The sequence below is a fragment of the Bactrocera tryoni genome, chromosome 3 (genome assembly GCF_016617805.1).
Source record: "Bactrocera tryoni isolate S06 chromosome 3, CSIRO_BtryS06_freeze2, whole genome shotgun sequence".
In the NCBI taxonomy this organism is placed as follows: domain Eukaryota; kingdom Metazoa; phylum Arthropoda; class Insecta; order Diptera; family Tephritidae; genus Bactrocera; species Bactrocera tryoni.
In genome coordinates this window covers 73,497,572-73,516,845 of record NC_052501.1, presented here as the reverse complement: position 1 = coordinate 73,516,845, position 19,274 = coordinate 73,497,572, and the positions used below count along the sequence as shown (strand labels likewise).

Genomic DNA, 19,274 nt, shown 5'->3' with positions numbered 1-19,274 from the left:
GTAGTATTTCTATATATGTATGTAAAGATATATAGTATATTGTAAGTAGTTGGGTAGAGTTTACTTTGATTTTATCAAATTGCGTTTAATTGTTAGATAGTTAGGTTAGAACTAGAAATTGCGTAGTTTACAATGGAATGGCTTGTGGTTGGTTGTTCGTTTGACTGACACTATTTACTGTTATTTTGCAATTAATTATTTAAATTACAGTTAGTTGCTTGTGGTTTTCGATGAATTTTCTTCTTCTGTACACTTTCCGTTTTGGTGGTACGGCGCGTGCTGGAGCTGACGGTAGACGTGGATTGTAAGTAGGTAGGTTTGAATGCAAAGTGGAAATTTCACACGCAAGTGTAGAATTTTTATTGCGGAATTTTTTTTTTTGCGGAGTTTTTTTTTGTGAGTTTTTGTTTGCGTACTTTTTTTAAGTTGCTTTTCTAAGTGTTTTCTGGCTGCAATAAACAAGTTGTTATTAGAAGGACTTTGGGTTTATAGTATGCTTGATGATTTGCTATATTTACTAGATGCCTTTTTTAAATAATTGCAATCGGTTTTCGGTTCACTCTTACTAAATTAGGAAGCAGTAATGTTTTCGAATGTGCGCGTTTTATACTCTTCTTCTTTTTTAGTTTGTTTATTTTATGTGATTTTATTATTAATATTTTTTTTTTGAAATTTTTATAATTTGGTTTTTAATTTTTATTAATTTTTTTTTTAATTTTTAGATTTTTATTAATTTTTTTAATTTTTATAATTTTTATTATTATTATTTTTTAATTTTATTAATTTATTTTGTGATTTTTATTATTTTTTTTTAACTTTTATTACTATTTTTTAATTTTTATTATTTTTTTAGTTTTTATTATTTTTTAGTCCTCGTTTGCTTAGTTAATGCTTTAATTGTTTACTCAATTGCTTACTTGCTTTGCTCCGCACGATTTACGAAAAGCATGTTTGGTTTAAAGAACTAAATTATATTGCTCAGCGTCTAATTAGAAATATTTCTCACATATATTTGCTTGAAATTATTTTAAGGTGTTTCGTTTCGCTTAATTGGCGCGGCGTTGGTCAACTGCTCGGCATACCAATATATACATATATTTTATTTATAATATTTTTTTGTTTAATTGGAGACTAACAAACCTTCTTCTTTATATAATATTTTTATATAATTTTTTTTTGCTATTTACTTCTTCTACGGCGGCGTTGGAAGCGTACGGAAGATACCAGTGCCAGCGTAGCTAATTTAAAGCAATTTCATCTATGCAATTTATGGCGCTCCCTGAATTTGTTGGACTACTACTAAATATTTTTATATATTTTTTAATTGCTATAAGTTGGTGTTTGCTTCTTGTAGTATTTACTTGCTTTACTTTCGCTGCTTTATTAAAGTTTTCAATATTTTACTATAGTGAAGACAAGCGTAGAACGGCTAGAATCGTTTATATATGTATATATAGTATTTATATAGGGAGAGAAAGAGAGATTAGCAATTACTTTTAGTTTTATTATAATAAGAATAATTCTTGTTTGCTTTCATCGATTTTTGTATTCTTTTTCAAGCATAATTTCCTACTCGTTCTTTTAGTTCGTCGAATTTTAGTTTGCTTATAATTTTTCTGTTTGGAAATTACTAGTAAGTGCGTAAATTTATGTTTTTTGTTTCTTTATCAACTGCTTAAATATGTTCTTGCTACGTTTGAGCGTTTATCCATTTTGTTCGACTTTCAAAAATCAAGTTGTCGTTTTCCAAATACTTGTATGTGGAGGAACATGTTATGTATAAAATGCGCGTAATTAACTGCAAAGAGAGAGAGAGGGAGAGAGAGATAGTGAGAAAATTTTATTATATATAATTTAATTTTTATAAGATTTTTTTTAAAGATTTTTTATAATTTTTTTATATATGTGACCTGGTCTACGAAAAGGGGGCTTAGGTGTCAAAAAAAGGAGAACAATTAATGAGATAACGAGAAACTGACGATTATTTTTAACAGTTTTTCCCAGAAAACTAGTTTTCGCACGTTAGCCCCCTTTTCGTCGACCAGGTCACATTTAATAATATGTGTCTGAGAATATCTCTATAATGCTTGGTTTTAATATTCCAACTAAGAGAGTGTGGCTGACATGCTACGCCAGAGAGACTTATTTATCTGTCAGGATTCAACGATTTACTTTCAAAGAGAATGGATTAGAGTTACAGCAAAAAACTTCAATCTTCTCTGATCTTAAACTGAAAATATCCGATTGGATGAGAGAGAATACGATAACCCAGACTTACATAAAAGAGTGCACTGGCCTTCCGTGAGAATGAAAGAAAGCATGATGTCCTCGATTCGCATAAAAGCGTGCTCTGACCTTCCGTGACAATGAAAGAGAGACATTGCTTAATGATAATAATAAAGAATCTAATCTTGTCTGATCTTAAACTGAAAATATTAAATATTTTCGAAATTAACCAAATATGTGTAGCTTCGATGAACCAGGTTAGTTTATGTGGTCGATCCTAATAGAGACTTCACTGGGTCACTTGGGTAGCTCAGAACGAAGGTCCGCCCAAGTTCCTTAAAAATCGACCAAGCGCTTTGAACCCATCACAAGATGTCAAGAGAGCTCGACATCTCTCTCAAGTCCATTCGAATGATTCGACTCGACTTCTCTCGATAAAGATGATTTTTTTTTTAAAAAGGGTACCGTAAACAGGTCTCTTTGGACGCTTGAATATGCGAATTCCGGTCCAAAATTCGTGAAGAGCATTAAAACTGCCGATGAGATATGTGTTTGACATGCAAACAACTTATCGGAATGGAGGGAAAAAGTCGAGCCGAAATAAAAAAAAAACAAAAACACAGTTCTGCAAAGGCTCGAGAATAGATGAATAATTCTTTTTGTTAATCAAGAATGCTTTAGATTGATCCCACCAAATTTAATTAACGAAAAATCTTGTAACAATTTTCTATCGACCATTTTCAAGGACAGTCAGGAATCATGTAGACTTCAAATTGCACTGGAGATACTAACGAGGTAGATCTCCTTCCGCCGTTTTTAATACTCCTTAAAAATAGTTACTGCCTTCTCATTGTTATATTTAAGCAAAATTTACTTCAAAAATTTTGTATAAATTTTTTTTAATTTCCGCAAAGTAACAAGTATCAAAACGCATTTAAATTGTCGGAAAGTAAATTCTCAAACACACAAAAAAAATCAGCACAATGCCGCTTGGTCAATAAAAATTCAACTCTGCCTGCTATTTGCCCTTTTCTGTCACATTTGCCAAAAAGGAAAACAAACTTGACTTAATATATGTGAGCACATGCACATGCACACATACACTGACATGTATTATGTATAAGCATGTACTTGTATGTAAGTTGACATTGATTTGGGATCGACAGTCTCATAGTTAATTCAATGCTATTATTTTATGCTCACCGTTGTGCGTAAGTTCTTTTACGTCATTCGAGGCGTTTGCTGCCTTCGTCGCGCGTAGATAAATCGGTGCATTGGAAGGCAATATGCCTGTCGCACAGGATAATAATACATATGTATGGTACATAAATATGTATATGAATATACATATATTTATTTGGAATTTATATAAGTGGCAAGCGTTTCTCCGGCGCGTTTAAAAAGCGTTGACAGAAATCAATTTCATATTATTTGTTTAATTATTTTGAATTCAATGAAAATATCATGTGTCAAATACAGCACGACCTACTTTACAAATCCCAATGGGCATAGTCTCTTACGCAAACTGCCGGTTTTGCGACATGAAACTGGAAACTCTAAAACTGATGATTCGAAATTACTCAGCAATTTGTAGAAACAGGCTCAACGCTCTTGGATCTATCTGATCGCATCACCGCCATCGCGGAGAGGGTGCAATAGATCATAGTTGGCTGTACAAAACCTTAATTATTTTTCATCTATCTATGACCAAATTTGTTTAATTTTACTGATCAGATCCTTGTAGCTTAACAAGCTCTTCTCTAGTTCAAAAATATGTAGACATTAATTTAGTTTTTTTTCCTTTACGGCGCATGAGCTGTCGATTTTGAATTTCTATACACAGAACAGGGTATATTGGTTTGCCATGAAGTTAGTAATAACCAGAAGAAAAGGTCGAAGACCCTATAAAATACGTATATAAATCATCAGCGTGATGAGCTGGATCGATTCCGAGTCCCTCTATTTGTCTGTATATACGCGGCCTAAATCTTCAATTCATGAGATATTTATCTGATATTTTGCACACGTCCTGTTTTTCTTTAATACTCTTTTGTCGGTAACGCGGTGTCACACACTCTGTTTCGCCGCGGTCTTGCGCTCTGCAGCTTTTTCTAAAAACACATACATATTTCGAAGCGTTTCAACAAGGGCCAAAAGTTGAGCGATCGCCATGAAATTTTTTTCACATCTTCATAAGGCGTCTACGTATCCGTTGTATTAGAATTTGGGAAATGTATTGAAAATCGTTCATTTAAAAAATATTCCTAAATCGGGTTTTTATTCAAAATGCCATAATTTATGTTTTTTTTTTTTTAGATTTTTTCTCAGTTTCTAGTACTACGGACGCGAACAAGTCTACAGATTAAGCAAATATTTTTCGTTTCTGTTTCTGATTTCATTTACGGACGCTATGACCTCCACACTGTGGTCGAGCTGCCGCCGAACTGTTGCCATTTTGCGGTAGCCCCTTCCCTTCCTTCACTTGTATCGCAAACGAAATTTATAAAGCTTCTATAAAGTCTGCCGTCAACTGTGCGAAAATTTCATCATTTCAACTAGGCACTGAGAAAAAATTACAGAAATTCAGCATGTTTTCGGGCGAATAAGTTAGGTACACCTATTAATGTTAAAAAATATCTGTATGCAGGTAGATGCTGCTATTAATATGAAAAATATTTAGATATATTTTTTAATATATTTTTTTAGGAAAAAATAAATGTTTTCTATAATCCCTTATTTACTAATGTATTTAATTAAAAATTAACATTTATTTAAATAAAATTTTTTTTAAATAATTTTTTAACGAAAAAAAAAACATGATTACTATGATCCACCTTATTTATAAATATATTTAAAAATCAAAAATCGTTATATAAAAAAAATGTTTTTTTTTTATAATTTTTTAACTTAAAAAAAAAATTAATTAAGCTTTGACGAAAAAAAGAAAATTTTTTGTTTTTAATTTTAATTAGGTTTTGACGAAAAACAAATATTTTTTCTATTATCCATCATAATTGATATTTTATTTTTTATATAATTTATTAATAATTAGTTTGAGGAAAAAAAATTGTTCTCTTTTCCCTCTTCTATAATCACTTATTTACCAATGTATTTAATTAAAAATTAACATTTATTTAAATAAAACTTTTTTTAAATAATTGTTTGATGAGAAAAAAATATGTTTTCTATGATCTACCTTATTTATCTATATATTAAAAAATTTAAAATTATTTTTTGAAAAAATATTTTTTTTATAATTTTTTAACTAAAAAAAATTTTTTTTCAATTTTAATTAGGTTTTACCGAAAAAAAAATATTTTTTCTATTATCCACATATCTCATAATTTATTTTTTTTTAATATATTTTTTCAATAATTTATTTGTCGAAAAAAAAAATTTCCTGCGATTCACCTTATTCTCTTATTTTTTTTTATTCAAAAATTTTAAGAATTTTTTGATGATAAAATTTTATACTTTTGCTATGATCCACATATCTCCTTGTTTAAATTTTAAATATTTTTTAAATAATTTTTTTAACATAATTTTACGAAAAAAATGTGTTTTCTATGATGCACCTTATTTACCAATATATTCAAAAATTACTAATTATTATATAAAAAAATATTTTTTTTATAATCTTTTAACTTAACAACTTTTTTTTTATTTTAAATTAAGCTTTGACAAAAAAATAAATATTTTTTCTATTATCCACATACCTCTTAATTTATATTTTATTTGTTATATATTTTTATAATAATTTTTTTGTCGAAAAAAATTTTTTTTCTGTGATCCATTATATTCTCTTATTTATCAATATATTTGAAAATTATTTTATAAAAAAATATTTTTTATAAGTTTTTAACATAAAAATTTTGAATAAAAAAAACAAAATGTATTAAAAAATTTTAATGAAGTTCTGTCAAAAAAAAAAATAATATTTATCCATGATTCACATATCTCCTTATTTATAGTTTATTTTTTATATATTTTTGAATAATTTTTTGACTAAAAAATTTTTTTTCTTTGATCCACCTTTTTCTTTTATTTATTAAAATATTTAAAAATTAAATAATTATTACATAAATTAATATTTTCTTATAATTTTTAGTATAAAAATTTAATTAAAAAAACACAATTTTTATTAAAAAGTTTCAATAATTTTTTGACGATCAAATTAAATACGATTTCTAATAATTAGTTTTTAACTTGTTTTTTATATATTTTTTAATAATGTTTTTGTCGAAGAAATATAAAATTTTTTCTGTAATCAATATTATTAATATATTTCAAAATTAAAAGTTATTTATATAAAAACTATTTTTTAATAACTTTTTTACGAAAAAATGTATTATTTTTTAAAATATTTTTTCTATGATCCACATAACTCCCAATTTAAAAATTAATTTTATTTTCACACACTATCCTCACAAGGCACATTTTTAGCCACCTTCCACTCACTTCGAAGCACTGTACACCTGGAAGCGTTGTTACACTGCGGCACAAAAAATAATTTATGCATGCGCCCGCCAACAGGCTGTCTAAGGACACTGCTGTGGTTACCGTTACAACACGTGCGCGCTAACAAATTTGAATTCACCAAAAACCAAAAAACAGAAAAAAATCAACGAAAACCACGCAACAGATTAAATATGAAAATGTACAACAAGAGCAGTAGTGATAAGACACAAACCAGGAAGCAAGTAAATAAATAAGTAAGTATGCCATTAGATAAGTAGTAGTTAGTTAGGCACTTAGTAGTGGGAGTAGTATGGCGGTACACACAGTGAGTACGCTTTAAACCGCGCGTTACAAAGCCAACGAAACGAATGCGCCAAGACGCTATAACGACGCAGATATTTGTAGCTTCCGCATAAAATAAAAAATGACAAACCAACAACACAACACAGCACAGCACACAAGTAAGAACACATAATGCCGCGTGACATAGGCGGCGCGCAGGCTATGTAAGTGCGCGCCGCGCGGCGGGTGTGGCTAAGGAGTCGGCAAACACTGCGCGCAAAAGACTTACAACCAAGCAAGACGAACTTTGGCTGGGTACTAAGGGCGCGCGTGCGGTGTACGCACGTTATGGTGGTGTCATATATGTAAAGTACACAGCCAGCTGTCAGGCGGATGCGACACAGCCTCAAAGCGCATAAAGCATAGTGTGTGGATATCCACTTGTCTTTCAGGGTTGGGGGTGCTTTACAGCGCAATGAGTGTATTTATTAAGCATTGTTGTTGTTGGCGGCGTATAGACTTTTACAACATTAAGACGCTATTAAAACTGTTAGTTCTACAGTTTACTTGGATAGTACTAACGGATATGCACTAACTATATATATGTGTGTGTGGCGCATACATAAAAACAGGCGATTAACATTTGTTGACTGCAACGGAAACCGGCTTGAGTGACGCGCTCCAAGCGCGCTGGTGTGCATGAGTTGGCTTAGATGGCTGTGTGTGTATGTGTGTGTGTGTGTGTGTGAGGCATATAGTTTAAGCAAATACTACAATGGCGCGCGCACCCCCGCGCTAAGGCGTCGGGTGGCGGAAAAGCGCAAAGCATTTCAGCCAGTATACCGCCAGGCGATGAGGAAGGCTTGCTGCTGGGCTATAGAACTCATAAATGTTGTGTATTAATAAGAGTTGTCAACAATGCACTTTTCCCAACAGTCACGCATTTCATTTGGAATTTCAACTTTTTGATGAGTGTGTATTACAAAATTCCTCTTTTTTTTATTTTAAAATAAATAGAAAGAAAACAATTGCACTAAGGAAATATGTTTTTTATTGTTTTATTTTTGTTTTATAATGCATTTACAACACATAAATAACACAAAATTGCTGGCGCATCTCATTGGCAACTATTTGAACGCCTCTGACGTCAGCAAAGTCTAGCAGAAATTCAAATGAACCTCAAGTGTTAAAGTGATAAAGGTGCGACATGCAATTTGGCGTAAAATTCTAACTTAAAAAATGTCGCACAAAAACAGTTTCAGCAAAAGTTGAAGTGTAAAATAAGCAATAGTCGAAGAAAACATATTTTCAAAGCAATTGAATGTTGCACTTTTCGCATGCACTGTATACAGCAATTTGCTATAAGTGAGCAGCACTTCTAACGGTTACTTACAGTAGCACATTTAAATGGTTTCTAGCCCAAAGCACTAGTTAAAGAAAATCAAACCTGTTGGAATGAGCTACCTAAGTGCAAAACTGCTTAAATCACATGCAAAACAGTAGAACGGAAGTACTCAAAATTCCTATTGGCACTCGATAGTAGAGATTGTAAGAACATAATGGGAATACTAACTGGTCACTGTCTGGTGACGACACACGCACGCAGCATGTGGCTGACAGATCGAGAAGACTGCAGGAATTGTCTAGAGCAGGGCACCAGGGAAACAATGAAGCATCTCTAGTGCACTTGTTCCGCATTTGCAGTCCCCACGGTATGATACACTGGTGCAGGTATCGATAGTGAGACCGCAAAGTCTATTAAAATTCGCGTCAAGTGCAGGCACTACTTCTCTTAGACCTGGGAACTGAACTCCATCTGGTATCACAAAGGACCAAAACTGCTCTATGCGTGGCTTATTGGCCTATCAAATTCACCTAACCTAACCTAGGTGTGACCGTTTGTTGTCCATCGTTCCCTTTTCAACAGGTACATGGTGTGTCGTCATGGTTTGGAAATATAAGTTCCGAATAGTTCTAACCAACAATAAAGGCGTTCAGTTCTTTGATTTTGTGTTCAAAAGGTGACAGTTTATAGTTTTTTCGAACATCTAACGGTGTTATATGTGAAATATTTATCTCAGGTTAAGTGAGATTATAAACTTATTAATAAATCGAAGATTTAGTATCTGATACTTAAGTGGATTTATAATTTCTCTGAAATTCATAGAAGTCCTAGTTCGAGTTCATCAAGTTCTAAGCAGCTTCTGAGCTCGAATAGAATTACATACTCGTACAGAACTCGAAGCCTTTCAATACAATTTTAGCCATTCTTACTGAAAAATAAAAGGGTTGGTTCTCTACAATGGTCAGTTCAGTGGCGTAGCTATAACTTCGGGCGCCCGGGGCCAAGGATGTTCTGCCGCCCCCCCCCCCCCTTTATCTATCTACCTACAAGTTTCATGAGGTGGTTCGAACAAAAGTGAATTTTTACAAAATATCTTCGATATTAAGTATATAAAATTTAGGAACTAGAAGCCACGCAAATTCTGAAGTTCCAAAATTCTCACATCCGGTTTTTGAGAAAATTGATAGTAAATTTACAAGACATCTTATTAAAAGCCAGAGAGAAAAAACCATTTTCGCCCTATATCTTGTACACTTTTGACACAATTTGTAGCAATTTTTGTCCGAATTGGAGTTTTTAAATACCAATTTTGCAAAAAAAAATTTTAGATATTTTTCCGAATATTAAAAAACAGCGAAGATCGTTTTGCCGCCCCCAAGACGTTACGCCCGGGGCGACGGCCCCCTTCGCCCCCCCTAGCTACGGCACTGGGTCAGTTGGAACTAATATTTGGTATTGATTTAGGTTCATAATGCTAAATTAAACATAAATTTACGTATTTATTTAATTTGTTAAGAAACTTATGAAAAGGAGTTGAAGGAATCGCTTAGTAGTGAATGCGAAGGACAAAGAGCGCTCTTTCTTAATGGATAGTTAAAGCTGAGCTACTCATCTCGACTCTCCCTAGGAAGCATAGAACTTTCATTAGTAGACATCAGCTACTCTGTCAGCTTCTTCTCAGCTTGGCTAGCTAGTGATAGTAAGCTATTATGAAACAAACCTTATGTTATATATATTTCAGCTTCGTTATTGTTGTAGACACCGCTTACAAGGTTATACTCGAGTTCGAGTTATACACTGAACATAAATATCAAATACATATGTATATATACTTTGACAGCTGGTTTTACAGCTATCACTGCAGGAACTGCTATAACTTTAAATGTCTCCATATATATATAGTATGTCTGGTTAAGAGAAAAAGTGTGGTTGAATTTTTAGAATTTTTCTCAGTTCGAACTGATACTAACTTCCACGATTTTTATGGTATATCAAATTAAGAATGGATTGCTTTCATTATCGTTTCGGCTTTCATTATCGCTATGATTTTAGAATCATACGAATATCTCGTGGAAGACCCTATAATCACTACCGAACAGCCAGTTAATTGCTTCGGTGCCTGCTTAGTTTTTACTCTCCCAGACTTGTGCTTAAATTTCCATTCTACAACAGTGTTAATTGAAAACTAGAAATAAACAAGTATGCAAAAATAAGCATAACTAAAGAGCATTCTCGAGAAAGTTTTGCATAAGCAAATATTTTTGTTTGCCAACAAAAGTATCGTCGTAAAGTTGACATAGTAAATATTTCGGAAATTCCAGCAAATTGTTTATTTGGCTTGTTGATTTTCCCGTTTTTTTCAATTTTCTATTGAAATTGTGTCCTTCCCATTTTCAAGGGCACTATTGGAGTATTTCGAATACTTTGACGTAAAGGCAAACTTCCGCATGAAAATTGAAAGATATATATTTTTATACACTTGCAACGTGTTGCTACAGAGTATAATAGTTTTGTATCACCTAAAACTTATCATATTAGATATGGAGTTATACTACTATAGCCAAAAAATACTAAGAATTTGTTCATAATTTTAAAACTCTTAATTTATTCTTCAAAATAAATGCCGTAGACGCCTAAGTAATCCGCCAAGGTTCCGATACACTTGTGTCAACGCTTTTTTCAAACCTCTAAGCAGTTGTTCAAGTCAATTTCTGAAATAGCCTACAAAGCGCGTAGTCTTCAATTGACTCAAACTGTTTCCACTGAGCGATCGTTTGAGTTTTCGGAATAGCCAGAAGTCACACAGAGCAAAGTCAGACGAATACGGTGGTTGCGCCACGATATTGGTTAAAAACTTGGCGACAAACTCACGAAGAATCAATGCAGTATGCGACGTCACATTATCGTGGTGCAGAAACCAAGAGCCGTCGGCTCATAACTCCAGTCTCGTTTTACGAATGGCTTCGCTTAAGCGACGCATAACAATCAAATAGTATTCCTTATAGACTTTAGCCGATAGGTAGGTAATCGAAGTGCATCACACCTCGATAATCCAAGAAAATTATGACATAACATTGATTCTTCGTCTCGTCTTTGCCACGATATTCCGCTGAACAATCCTCTGTTTCCTTTTCGTAAGCATAGATCCAAGACTCATCGCCCGCAATTATATGTTTCATGAGCTCCTGGTAGTCGGAAAGTATTGTTTCACAGACCTTAACGCTACGCTGTTTTTGGAAGACTGTTTTTGAGTAATTTTGGCATCAACCGTCGTACTTGCACTTTTATTAGGACTAAATGATCTTCCAAAAAGGTTTTCACTTATCCCTCCGATATTACAATGATTTGATGCAACGAATTACTTTAAGTAAGGACATCTTTAATTCTAAAAGTTTTGAAAGAGTTGGGGTGGTCCGGCTCTCTAATAGGTTTAATACAAATTTTCTTAGAACAAATTTATTGTTATACCCTCCGACAGTATGAAAACAGCCGAGATAATACGATAGCGTTTTGTAGGAGCCAGTCTGAAAATTTTGCGTTGAGCATGGCACCGCCCACCTTTAGATGACCTCATATATCTCTGCAGCTACTTAAGCAATTTCCACCAAAATCAATATATCACATTATTCTCACATTCCTATGTTACAGAGCGAAAATAGAAATTGAGAAGCGATATCGGGCTATAGCCACGCCCACTTTCCCATTAACCCCACTTCAAATTCTAATTCTTTCACTTTCCAGTACACAAATTGAGCACAAAGTGAGTTGAAGCTCTGTCATCTTATGACCAAAAATTTGTCAAAATCGAGCTAAAACTTATCAAGTCCCCTGATACCGAATATACTACATGAACCCCAGAGAGTATTGCGAACTTTTTAACTAAGATGTTGGTCAACCTTAAAACTACCTGTCTCGGAACCGGTTGTGGACCCTTACTCTCCTAGGCAAACTACTGCAGAATGATCCGTAGAATATTTCCCTCATTTTTGCATTGGGGATAGAGCGGGTTTAAATGAAAAAATTGTGTATTTCATTTCAACCTGCTCTAACCAAACAAAATATTCAAACGCAGCTTTTTGCACTTTTCATGCCCGATTTTCAAAGCGCTACCGTGTCACGTGCGACAACAGTAACCTTAGATAGTTAGCGACCCTTACACTCCTACACTTATACACAAAAAAGCATAATTTACATACTCTTAGACCCACTTGCTCTTGCACTGCTCAATGAATTATGCAGCCTAGTTCATATTTGATTTGGTTTCACATTTGCATATCTCAACAAGAGCAGCGCAAATACTTATACATACACATGTACGTGTGTGTGCATTTTTTTTCGGAGCGCACTTTCATAAGTGTCGCTGTAAAAGGTCCTGTAGTTGCGCCACGGCTGCCAACTACAATGAATATAAGCCGACATTATTATGTAAAATTTATATGCTACTACAACAACAACAACTGCTACTCGTAAACATCCGCAACGGTTGCACATGCTTAGGCATAAAAATCACGCAAATACTGAGGCACTAACCGCCTCCTTCCCGTCTTCTCCACAACTTATACGCTTAAAGCCGCCCGAATGCTAAGAATGTCACTTGGTTTTTGCTTCCACGCTTACTGTTCGAACGCCTTCTTTTCTTCTACACAAAGATAAAGGGTAGTGTTGGGTGATGTCGCTCCATTTGCATATTTGCCTAGATGGCTGGCTGTAAATATTTTGACAGATACCTTTTGGCAACGCTCTCATTATTGGACATACATATATTGCATAAGTAACTATACTATATATCACTTAAAATATAGCGTAAGCTTGGCTTAAGGGCTAAATTGATTGCAACTGGCGTCATTGCGTAAGGACTTTTCTAGAATTTATTTTAGAAACCCTCAAATTAGACAAATTTCTAGTCTATATTAGGCTATAAAGGCACCCTAGAACTACTATTGGTAGAATGGCAGCGGGTCAGTGCTCCCAGATTCGTATAGATAGCTGGGCATCGCGGAAACTTGGTTAGCGTTGGGCCACCATCGGTACATGAAATGACGCAAACGGCTTTTGGCCCAAGATCGATCGCAAGAGATCTAGTGATCTCTTTGCCCTCAGTAAGGCTAGCCTCTCCCTAGTTTTGGGGCTTTTACCGGCCTCACGAAGGACTACATATAGTAGTTCACGTGCGATCTTTGAATAGCCATCTAACCTAACCTCACCTAGTCAATATTAAGATCCGAAACAGTTCGACTTACTCCTCAAACCGAAATCCGGGAATAATTGGCATTTGACAGATATGTAAATACAGGCATTATTAAACTTATCTTCGTTAGATCTCTTGAAATCCTAACTGATATCGTTAATATTGCCTAAACATGTTAAGTCCCAACTATTATTTATAACTATAGTATTGGAACAGTTATTAGCCAGCTCCACCATGCATATATCTAAGCTGAGAGGTTGCTTTGAGTGCTGGTTAGGACTGCTCTGTTAAAAATGAATAGATGATGTCCACGGAACCATAATACCAGATTTTTTTTAACGTCTGACTTTCAGTGAGGTAAACCTATTTCAGAGCGGTTCACGCAACCATAATTGCTCTCAGGTTATTTTTTTAACGTGTGATGTTCAGTGTGGAAAAATTGCTTTTCAGAGCTGGTCTTTCTGACAGTTTTGTTAATTGATTTATATTCCATTCGGTTTGTCATTTTATAATGAACAGACATACTCCGCCTCGCGCAAATTTATTACCAAAATAATGCTTCGATCCGCACGACACATTTAGTTCAGCAATGATATTTACTTTTTTGCAATTGGTACGTATTGGCAAATCAAATTGGAGTGATGATAGTTCCCCACCCCTTGTTGAGATATCGTTACATCCCCAAAAGGTCACTGTTTGTGTGCTTTAAGGGCAGAGAGAAGCATTGGTCCATACACACGAATAACTGTAATAAGCAGAATACCCTTAGGTTTAGGATTGGGAATCATTGGTCAACACGCATGAATAACTGTAATGAGTTTCCGCAGAATACCTTCACGTTTAGGATTTCAACTGCTACAGACACTGTCTTGTTTAAAACCATAAAATTCTTGCACTTGGATCTCATGTACGATTACAGACAAAACTTTTTGAACCCCCTGAAGCTCACTAAGGGTCTTAATTTTTATTTATATTTTTTGAAAATACAGGACAGTTAAGAAGGACGTGTTGATTAGTTTAACTTGGCGTCCTCTAAAGTATTTTTACAACTGTAAACTGGTTGGGTTAGCTAAGTTAGGTTAGGCCAGCTAGAAGCGGATGACCATTGTGTTGCCCAGAGCTTCTTGGTATGGTTTAAATAGATCATCGCGTACCGACAAAGCATCTAGAGCTAGCTATAAATGCACTAAGTTGTCTAATATCAATTCCACCCGGATTCCGCGCGTTCATGGAAAGTATGGTAACCGAGATGCCAAAGTTGGACAGTGGAGAAAAAGTGCCTAGATGTTTCTACCTTATCTTCCTCTCTGCAGCTGGGATACAGGGGAACTCCTGCTAGTTGCCATCTTGATGGGATTTTGGTAAGGGAATCTTGCAAGCTTTCAAACTCATCAGATTTACATTTTCGATTCTGCTGTGACCAGGCGCATTTATTTCTATTTTTAACTTAATCAAGTGGATTCTGAATGAACAATGATTAGCTAACCCTATTTCCCTTAATGTAGAGAAGGCGAACATCACTGACGGTGAGGAGTTTACCAGTCCTCTTGCAATTTAGCTCGTATCACAAGGATATAGGGTCTGCAAGATATAGAACGGGTTTAACAAACGTTGGATGAAATTAAATGAGGCAATCTAACTAAAAGAAACATGTGAGAAATCACAGTTTTTGGCAACGGTCGATGGAATGATAAGCTGCATGTGATATACTATGACATTGACATACTTGTATGTAGTTCAGCGAATGAACAGACAGCATCCGAATGGTTGAAAACACTCCGGATCCGGCGGTATTCGCCGCAGTACCTGCCGTGGGAAGCAGGAGAAAGAATAAATTCTGAACCTTCCCAGCGAATAGGTGAATAGGTAACCTATATGATGTTTCTCTTTAGGAATCCATATGACCGAAAAAAGTCGTAGCTGTTTGTAAATAATAACAGTAACAAAAGTGGCGTGAGCAGTCAAAAACACTGAAGAGATGAAGAGAGTTCATTTTTTTTCTCGAAAATAAATGAAAACTCGTGCAGCCTCATTGACTACGAAATTGCCACACAGCCACTCAAATCAAATAAACAATTCATAAGTCAGGCGAAATTATGCGAACTAAATGCGCATTAATTTAGACAGCGTTTAACAGGCGTCTGACGCGAATGATGGTAAACACAACAACAACAAAGTGTACATATGTAAATAGAGAAAGAGAAACAAAATTGCAATGAAGAAAAATGTCACAATAGCTGGTGTGCCAAATTTTTCACTTAACTCGCTGGCATCGCTTCACTTTTTTTGACTTTTTTTCGATGGCATCTCACATCCTCGTTATTTTTTCAACTTTTTTTAAATTTTTTTTGGAAATTTTTTTAACATTTTTAAATTTTTCTTTTTTATTTTTTGAAGATGTATCGCTTACGCTTATTTGTTTCGTTTTTTTGGTATTTTTGGTGTGTTAGTTATTTGTACTAGTTAACATATTTAAGAAAAAAACTGTTTAATAAGATTTGAAAAAAAAATTTAAAAAGTTGTAAAAACAGCAAAAAAATATGAAAGCATTAAAAAATACTATTTTAAAATTATTTTTTTTGTTATTCCAAAAAAAAATTAAATTGTAAAAGTTGTAAAAATAGCAAAAAAAATATATATAACAGAATTTTTAAAAATTTAAAAAAAGTTTTAAATAAAATTTTTAAAAAATAAAAATGATAAAAATTAAAAAGTTTTAAATACAATTTTTAAAATATTTTTTTTTTAATTTTAAAAAATGAAATTGAAAAGATGTATAAATAGTAATATTAAAAATATACATATATAAAAAAATTAAAAAAAGTTTAAATAAAATATTTAAAAAATAAAATTTAAAAAAATCTAGTTTTTAAAAAATAATTTAAAAAAATTTTGTTTATCATTTTATATATTTTTTTGCTAGTTTTTCAACATTTGTATTGTTTTCCAATTTGTTTGGATTTTTTTTTTCTAATTTTTACGCTTTTGAAACTTTGCAACATCGGCGACAAGTGGTGGTGGTGATGGCGATGGTGGCCACAGCAAGAAGTAAAAATTAACATATGCAAATTACTAGCAAAAGCGTAATGACTGGTGTTGAAAGCGAAATTGGAATTTGAGCGGCAAAAAAGAAGATCGACTTACTGGAGATAAATATGCCAGTGTGTGTATGTATGTATGTGTACTATTAGTATATATGAAAGTACGAGCATATATGTGAGTGAATATCCATATATGTATGTATATACATGTGAATGTTGCTTTGTAACGTTGTATAAGTGCTCGCGCAGGTGATTTCAACGGCTGAATGGCATTTTAAGCATCCATGAATGAGTATTTACATATGTGTGTGTATGCGACGCGTAACTGTATCTCTAATTTGTGCAGGTCGTTGTACAAATAAATGGCCAAATTGAAAATGCTGAAAACTAAGCCTAAGAAATGTGAAAATGGCGCAAATAAATAAAGCTGCAAGCTGTTTGAAGACATACACATACACACATGCCTATGTATGTGTGTGTGTGTTTTTTTTAATAAGTATATGTCTGTCTATATGTATGTATGTGTATATTTGCGTTACACAAACGCTTATTTACAAATTGCCAACAAACGCTGTGGTGCAAAATAAAATAGTTTGCTGCGTGGCTTGAAAGCGCCTGCGCAACGTTAACAGCTGAGCGCAGTTTAGCGCCGAAAAGAGCGCAAGAGCATAGAGATCTGACAAATATTTTTGGTTTTCTGTTTTTACATGCGATTTTTACATTTTATGGCCTTTTGTATATTATCCATTTTTTCGACTGCGAACCTTTTTAATACCTTTATTTTAATATTTTGCTTTATTGCTTTTTTTATTTATTTTTTACTACTTTTATTTTAATTTTTTGCTTTCGCAAATTTTTGCTTTGTTTTTTCTTTTACTTATTTATTATTTTTCTTTTTTTTTTATTTATTCCTTTTTATTATTTTTATTTTTTATTCAATTTTTTTTAATCTCATCATTTGTTTTTACTATACTCACCCCATTCGGACACAAGGTTATGGCATGTCGAAAAAAAATTTAATATCATCTTGATTAATAAAAATGCACTAAAGTTAACACAACAACAACTATTCTTATGACACTTTTATTCATGGCAACAGGTTTAAAATTTTGAAGATTTGCAATCAATTTCTTGTGGAATTTTTTCTCATTTTTGGAATATTACGCGATATTTTGGCCCTTTTTCAATATGCATATAATTAAAAACCCAAAAAAAGAAAAGAAAATATGTGTATGCGAAATTAGGCGTGACGAGGTCGACGTTTTAATAATAGTTTAAATGAATACCGCAGAGATCGTTAATACACACATACACTCATGCATAGCCGCCTATTTACTGGCGTAAAATTCAGATTAAGATTTCGAAAAATTTTAATTTGGAATTTTTAATTGTTTTTGCATGGTTGTTATTACTTTCTTAATGAAGTTTGTTAGGGTTTGTGTAAGCAGATAAAATGTTTTGGATATTACATACATACATACATACATATGTATATGTATATGTTTGGCATACTTCAGTATAAGTCTCTTGTAATGAAGCTTGCCTTAAGATAATTCAATTTTTTGAACACTTTGCAACCGCATATGTTCGATTCGATGAAATGAAAAATCGGATTTTTGGATGAGAGGAGGAGATCGATAAACATAATAAGATCTACACAATCATGTCAGACCCTTATTAAATCGATAGGAATATACATAAATGTAATGTATAATTATTTATCGGAAATAAAAATCGATAAAAACAAATCGATTAAAGTCAAAAATCCGATTATTGAATAGAAGTATAACATATGTATATCAAATTCCTAATTATTTATCGGAAATAAAAATTGATAAAAATAAATCGATTAAAGTCACAAATCCGATTATCGCATCGAAATTATCAATTATATTTATCGATATATTTTATTAAATATTACAAAAAATGAAATTATTATTGGAAAAATCAACAGAAAATAAATTTTGGCACTTTGATAGCGATGAACATATGTATGTATGTGCATATATATGTACATATATCAAATTTCTAATTATTTATCAGAAATAAAAATCGATAAAAATTAAATCACTTAAAAGCAAAATCCGAAATATCGATAATGTTTATCGATTTATTTTATTCGATTAGGTATTACAAAAACTAAAATTATGAATGGAAAAATCAACCGATAATAAATCTTGGTATATCGATAGGAATTAACATATATCAAAATTCTAATAATTTATCGAAAGTAAAAATCGATTAAAACAAATCGATTAAAATCACAAATCCGAAGTATAAAATATGTTTATCGATTTCTTTTATTGAATTAAATATTAAAAAAAATTATGAATGGAAAAAGTACCGATAATAAATCTGGGCATTTGGATAGGAACAAACATATATAATATATATGTATATATATATATATATATATATATATTCTAATTATTTAACGGAAGTAAAAATCGATAAAAAGCACATATCTAATTATCAGAAACCGAAGTATGAGTTGTGTTTATCGATTTATTTTATTCAATAAATATATCACAAAAAAATAACGACAATAAATCTTTGCATTTTGATAGGGTCGAATTTATATCAAGATTCTAACCATTTATCGAAGGTAAAAAATCGATAAAAATAAATCGATTAAAGTTGATTATCCGATTATCGCATCGAAAGTATCATTCATGTTTATCAATTTATTTTATTCGTTTACATTTTAAAAAATATGATTTTCATGGAAAAATCG

General features: G+C 32.7%; 1 long non-coding RNA gene across 4 annotated transcripts in view; it reads right to left on the bottom strand.

Annotated features, from left to right (window-relative positions):
• Nucleotides 1-178: 178 nt before the first annotated feature.
• LOC120770176 overlaps nt 179-19,274 on the bottom strand; it is an 88,512-nt gene continuing 69,416 nt past the window's right edge. For all 4 annotated transcript variants that reach the window (XR_005704919.1, XR_005704917.1, XR_005704916.1 and 1 more), the window contains 2 exons: nt 1,188-1,798; nt 179-449 (listed from right to left, as the gene is read on the bottom strand). This is a non-coding gene — a long non-coding RNA (uncharacterized LOC120770176). The remainder of the gene's footprint in view (nt 450-1,187; nt 1,799-19,274) is intronic.